General features: G+C 43.3%; 1 non-coding gene across 1 annotated transcript; it reads left to right on the top strand.

Annotated features, from left to right (window-relative positions):
- Positions 1–6,016: 6,016 nt before the first annotated feature.
- On the top strand, positions 6,017–6,089 carry TRNAP-CGG (transfer RNA proline (anticodon CGG)). The gene has a single exon. It is a non-coding gene; the product is annotated as a tRNA-Pro (tRNA).
- Positions 6,090–6,355: the final 266 nt, after the last annotated feature.

Genomic DNA, 6,355 nt, shown 5'->3' with positions numbered 1-6,355 from the left:
AACCGAGATGGGCTCCAGGTGACTGGAGCTTAAATTCGTATGCAGGACAAGCTTAGATACTTGCTCTCAGACTACAATATTTCCGTGCTCGGGACGTGTTGGTAGCAAACCCGCTTAAAGCGTAAACTAAGGCAAGTAGCTTTATGCTCGGGACACATAAAAACATATAAAATTTAGAGCATTCTCTGCTTTTATTGTTTTATATGTACATAAAAACAGGTTATGTATACGAAGTATTAGGTTCTTCCAGCATAAATAAAAGAAGCAGGAGCCTAAGGATGTTAAATTTTCTGTCGTAGCCTGCCTGAAAGTAACTGAACTTACAAGAGTGATGTCAGCAACAAATTTATGATCACAGACGGCCCTCAGCGTAGTCCAAGAATTTTTTTCAATGCAATGACATATTTCGTTCAACTAAAAAGATATATAAATAAAACATTGTCATTTCCACGAGCGGATAATAAAGAATGGGTCATTCCGATGACATTAACCTAGGTATAAAGAATAAAGTAGAATACTAGCCATTCTTATATTATCGCCCTTTTTGAATATATAATTCTTCAAAAATTTTTTCATTGAAGCTCATTTTCAGCAATTGTCAGGAAATTTTTTAGGAAGACCATGATGAAAGCAATGGAGATTATTCAAGATAATATCTTCGTGGATTGCGAAACGGCTGGAGTCCTCTACTTAAGGAATATTGAAAGTGAATTCAGAAGTGTCTTTAAGCGGGGACCCACTATCGGTTTGATGCTACTCAGCGCATATTTACAAAGGTATTAAGAGGGTTTCGCCAAGGGCACCTAGCTGTGTAAACTGGGCCTCTTAAGTGCTAAGTAAATCAAGCCTCAAATTGCAGCGCAAGATTAACAACATAAACTCATAGAGGATTGCCGCCTGGCCTAGAATGAGTACAATGTAATGTTCATGAATCTGGGAATTCAAGAACTGTCTCAGATTATTAGTGATATATTGTAGCCTCTTAAAAAATATTTCCAATTAGAGGAGTAATTGTCGCCAATATATACAGTGGGAAGGAAGTAACCCGGAGTCTAAGAATTCAATGGAGTCCAGTTATAAGGGTAGAGGCACCTTTTTGCTTATTTTTGCGAGCCCTTTCTTTAAAACATTGCTGACACGCCACCAGGCTGCTAAAAACCTGAGGCTGGCGTTTCTCGCTTGCTACACCTTGTTTCTCCTATGTGACCAAACCTAGATTTTACATCGCTTTATCACATAATAAATTTCGGCGACTATTTGCATTCATTAATTTAACCTGATTTGTCGCCCACAAGCAACGCCGATGACTGCTGCTGGGCGCCTGCAGCATTTCTCAGTAGACCGGTTCACACCGTCTTGCATAAGCGGTTCCCTCTCCTCATATGTGCGTCCTTCAATATAAGCAAATGTTAATATAAGGTCATTGCGTTGAAAACTACATTCGATAGCCATTCACATTTCCTAAAAATTGTAAATTCATTAGCCGGAATCGCTGATTTTGCTCACATGAACCCTGCGGACTCGCTAGACCCACTTGTCGCGGAAGAGTCCCGGTGGCCAACTTACCCTATATTCATTGTTGATCAAGAGCATCTCATAGTTCAGGGCTCCACGAAACCCCGTACGGAGAAGTAAATTGCTCATCCGAAGAAACAATCTCTTGCTCAAGGTCAATTATAAAGAATAACGTAAAAAACATTTGCGTTTCAGCACCGCAAATGACGGCTTGTTCAAAATGAGACGTGCAGGAACAGATGGGCTGTTGCTTATGTTGCTCACAGAACGTATCTGTATCTCGAGCAGCATTCCCGCGTGCTGTTTATCGCTTCGCTTGTAATTTGAATGTGAAGAGTCTCCTTAAGCAGCCGCGTAGATAAAGATTTTTCAAAATGCGCGCGCAATCGCAGTCAATCTCGTGGTCCGTGTTTTATAATGCTCTGCTAGGGAGTTGGAAGCCACTTTTCCGGTTCTGTCGTCAGACGGATAAACCACTATAGTTTTTTTCATGCGGATGGAACTTTAATTTAAGTATAACTCCTCCCGATCCTTAAGTCGTCTTCGTTTGTGGTATGCTCAGTTCGCACGTAGTACAACGCCATTTCACCAACGTGTGGAAGCCCGTCAGAGCCGACATGGTATCTAAGACAGTATACTGTTGGTCTGGGGAACGTATAGATTGGTGACTGGATCACAGCAACATGCTTTATGGCTTTAAATTTAAGCTTCTTTTCTTTCGGTGGTCATTGACCGCCAGAACAGTTTCTTCGTAACCCGTGCTCATGCTCACGGAAGCTTCAATTTACACGTTTATTGTTGCCTGTTTTTTTTTCTGAAACACTTGTTTGGTATCAAGAACACTTAAAAATTCAGGATCTACTCCGTGTGGATAACATAGCTCCAAGAATTATCGCCCAGCTCAAGAAAATTGAAACCAACAGTATAGAGCACTGGCGAAAGGGCGACACAGAATGTAAAAATTTCAAATCGCAAGCTTTTGTTCAATTTCAAATGAAGTCATTCTTCATGCGAACATAGGCCAGACTGTTATGTACGGCGCTGGGCTGTTTCCTTATAACTGTCACGTACTGTGGTAACATCAAGACACGCATAAACACAAGGAAGTAAAGCGGCAAGTGGCGGCTTATCTGCTGCATCGCTCGTTAAGTCCACGTGCCACTACCCGAAGCTACAGTGCAAACCTTGAAAACTTTCATCACGCCTTTGAGGTTGTAGGGTGGAGTAGCATTAATGTTCTGAAAGCGTACCACTTTCTCATGAATACTGTGCACAGATGTCAACCCCACCTGTAGCATTCAACACCTCAACCTCAACCTCAACCTCGGTCATCACTGTAAACGCATCCAGAGATAATTCCTTCGCCTTTGCCTGCGTCTATGGACAAAGGGTGGTGTGTAACCTCGGATAACACCCAAAACAAACCGGGTATAAAATGCCCCAAAGAACTAGCTCGAGCAGCAGTTGCTCAACACCGGCTTCGAGACACCATGGTAACAAATCCGCCACACTGAAGAATATTTTTAGGCCAGTATGCTACCTTATTTAAAGAAGCTTACAATGAAGAAAAAGTTGTAGAAGCTGTAGTTTTTTATTGAACGGAGGCTTTTACTAAGAATACTGTTGGAAATAAGTACCTAAGAGAGAAATATATCATACCGGTTGAACAACAGCTTAAAAAAAGTTTCTTTTGCAGATCCGTGCCTGCATCATCTTCTCTCTGGCGACCAGCGCTTTTGCTGGCTACTTTGGATACGGCCTCGGCTATGGCCTAGGCTACGCTAACTATGGACTTAGATATGCCGGATACGCCCCAGCTGTGGCGACTGTTGCCCATGCTGCTCCAGCTGTCACCACTGTCGCCCCAGCCGTCGCTAGCTACGCCGTGGCTCCGGCCGTGACAGGTGTTGCCGCCTACCACGCTGCCCCAGCCATCGCCACCTACGCCGCTTCCCCAGCCGTTACTGCCGCCTATGCCGCACCAGCTGTTGCTACTACCACCGTCCATCACATCCCAGCTGTGGCCGCCGTTACCCACGCGGCCCCGGCTGTCGCTTCCTATCATGCCGCTCCAGTCTACGGCTATGGCATTGGCACCCTCGGCTATGGTGTCGGCCACTACGGTTATGGCAGCGCTCTCCTTGGCTACGGCCTGAACTACGGCTACGGTCTCGGCAGCCCCTTCCACTACGGTGCTCTCCTTCGCAAGAGGAAGTGTGAGTAAATCTTGAATTTAGGCGCGTGCTATCATTGGCTATATATCTGGGCTATTTTAAAATATATTCTTAATGCCCTAAGTACAACGTGGCTAGGTATGACAAAGCCACCCTTGTTACATAGTCATGAGAATCTTCTCATAAAACATGTGATCAAAGTATTGATGGTTTGAGAGCAAACATTTCGATTACCAATGTGTTGTTATGTTTTAAGGGCTTTTAGATAATAATATAAAATGGTATTTCTATATTATAATCGTTTGTACCTAGATTCCCGACTACTTAAAATGCTTAGGGTTAACTTTTTTCTTCGTCGTTTTTCAGAAATCGCGCAGCGAAAATTGGCCTTCAGAAAGAGCACATGAACAGTTTCTTTGGCTCAGTCTACGAAGCAACTTTGTAAAATAAAAGTTCCTTCGTCAAGTGTGGTTTTCTGTATTATTGTTTATTTCATGGCGCAACATGACATTACCCAGCCAGCATTTTCAGACATGGGCTCATTACCTCATCTCTCTCGACATATTGCCGCCAGCTATGTATAAAGGAGAGCTCACTTGTGCAGAGTGCTCGAGCGATGTTGTGCCGAGGAGAAGATGCGAAATGTTAAACCAAGTATTCAGTTTCACGTATATTACTTGCGCTCAACCGCAGCAGGATGGTCATACAAACCGTGCAGGCACAAGCACTGTAGCCTTAGCAGAGCAGCTGCTTTCATATTTCACTTCATTTGCTCTTCAGCACACCGCTTGAGCCCTAAGCGTGCTCATCTCTCTGCACTTTAAGTGACTGTTACGAAATCTAGACCGCTAAATGTGAGCCTTAGTGGGAAGGTAAGCCAAGCGAAGCAAGCTTAGGAAAAGAAAATAACGAGTAGGACTTGCGGCATCGGTGATCTCATGTAGCCTGAGCTCGTACATGTAGGCAAAATATTACGCTCAGGCCCAAACGACGACGGCAAGCCACGAGCGTGTTCGTCACTGGTAGCGAAGTTGCCGTGTCGCTTGCCTTATCGCTAGGTTATGCATAGGGGTAGGACTTCCCTTTTTAAACCAAAAAAAAATATTACTGTACGCCGATTTCACTTTTAGAAATGCGGTTTCAACCAAAAAAGGTGAGTATTTGCGGCTTGCAAGGCATGGGTAGTAGGGGCATGGCGTGAGGATGGTAATGTGGGATAAGCAGCGCAGTTGCGATTTGACCTATTGCTACTCTTGCTTATACGCCTCTGCAGACCGGGAAGCATATTCTCCTCGCCGCATTCTAGACAAGCACTGTTTTTTCAATGTTATCACCTGCTGTGAGCAGTTAGTCGGTTTACTAGGTTAATGAATTTCTGGTAGGCCATTGGCGCGAAACAGCTAATGGGCGTCATCCCGAAAAAGAATGTCTTGGCTACCACGACGATTGAGTGGTCATTCCGTCGCTGCCATCAACACGCAGATCACGTGATGCCCCACCCTCACGCTCTATGAAGCGTGAGGAGCCGACGATTATATGTCAACCTAGTTGTTAGAAGTAAACTTCCCTTTCCGTTTTTGTCTGACGGTTCTCTCAATAAACTTCGGTTATTCTTATTGTGGGCAGAGCTTTTTCTAAAACCACAGCTCCAAGCATTGCCACTTGCAGGTTAATTGCTGGTAACTAAATTGTTCCGGATTTCAAAAAGACTGAGCGAGACTTTAAATGACTTTTGACCACACAGATTGCTACATTAAGTGATAAACAACTCAGTATTTCATTCGCCAAAAATAATATTCATCGCAAAAAAAAGCCCCGAAAGAAACGTCCTAAAATGCAAACAGAAAAAAGTGCTCTGAATTTTCAAAAAATAAAAACTGAAACCTCCAGCCCCAAAGTTACGCATCTACAGAAAATTACGCTTAGCAAACCTTGAGAGTGTTCACCAGCGCCACCCTCGTCCATAGCGGTGGACGTAGCACGTCCTGTAATACCGCGAGTGTGACGTAGAACGTCATCTAATGGCGAGGGCGGAAACTGCGCGAGAACCCTCTTATGCTACCTATGGCATCAAGACTGCCAGAACTCGAGACCCCCGTTAAGCTATTAGCAGACAAGGCATATGAAATGAGGGGCTCGTTTGGAAAACATATTAAGGAAGCCAACAGTCACCGAAACCAAGGTGCAGAAAGGAATGTTTCTTTTTTTTAATTTGTAGTGCCAATAAATTGGTTATAAAGATTACTTATAACACAGCAGAGAAAACAAACAAAGGTTTGCTTACACGTAAGACATAAATACCCGCGAAAGCAGCCGATTGGACAGCCGTCGCCGTAGCTCAGTTGGTAGAGCTCCGGACGCGGTATTCGGAGGTCGTGGGTTCGGATCCCACCGGCGGCATGGTTGTTTTTCTGCTGCTTTATAAGTAATCTTTAAAACCAAATGATTGCCACTGCAAATATATATATATATATATATATATATATATATATATATATATATATATATATATATATATATATATATATATATATATATATATATATATATATATATATAAGCCCTTCACGCTTGTCACCAAAATACGCCCTTCACCCCTTTCCAAAGCAGCCCTGAGGTGGTGAAAAAAATCCCCCCCTTTTTTTTTAAATGTCCTATTTGGTATT

The sequence above is a fragment of the Amblyomma americanum genome, chromosome 2 (assembly GCF_052857255.1).
Source record: "Amblyomma americanum isolate KBUSLIRL-KWMA chromosome 2, ASM5285725v1, whole genome shotgun sequence".
In the NCBI taxonomy this organism is placed as follows: domain Eukaryota; kingdom Metazoa; phylum Arthropoda; class Arachnida; order Ixodida; family Ixodidae; genus Amblyomma; species Amblyomma americanum.
Note: the sequence above shows the minus strand (reverse complement) of the source record. Positions and strands in the feature narration are given on the sequence as shown.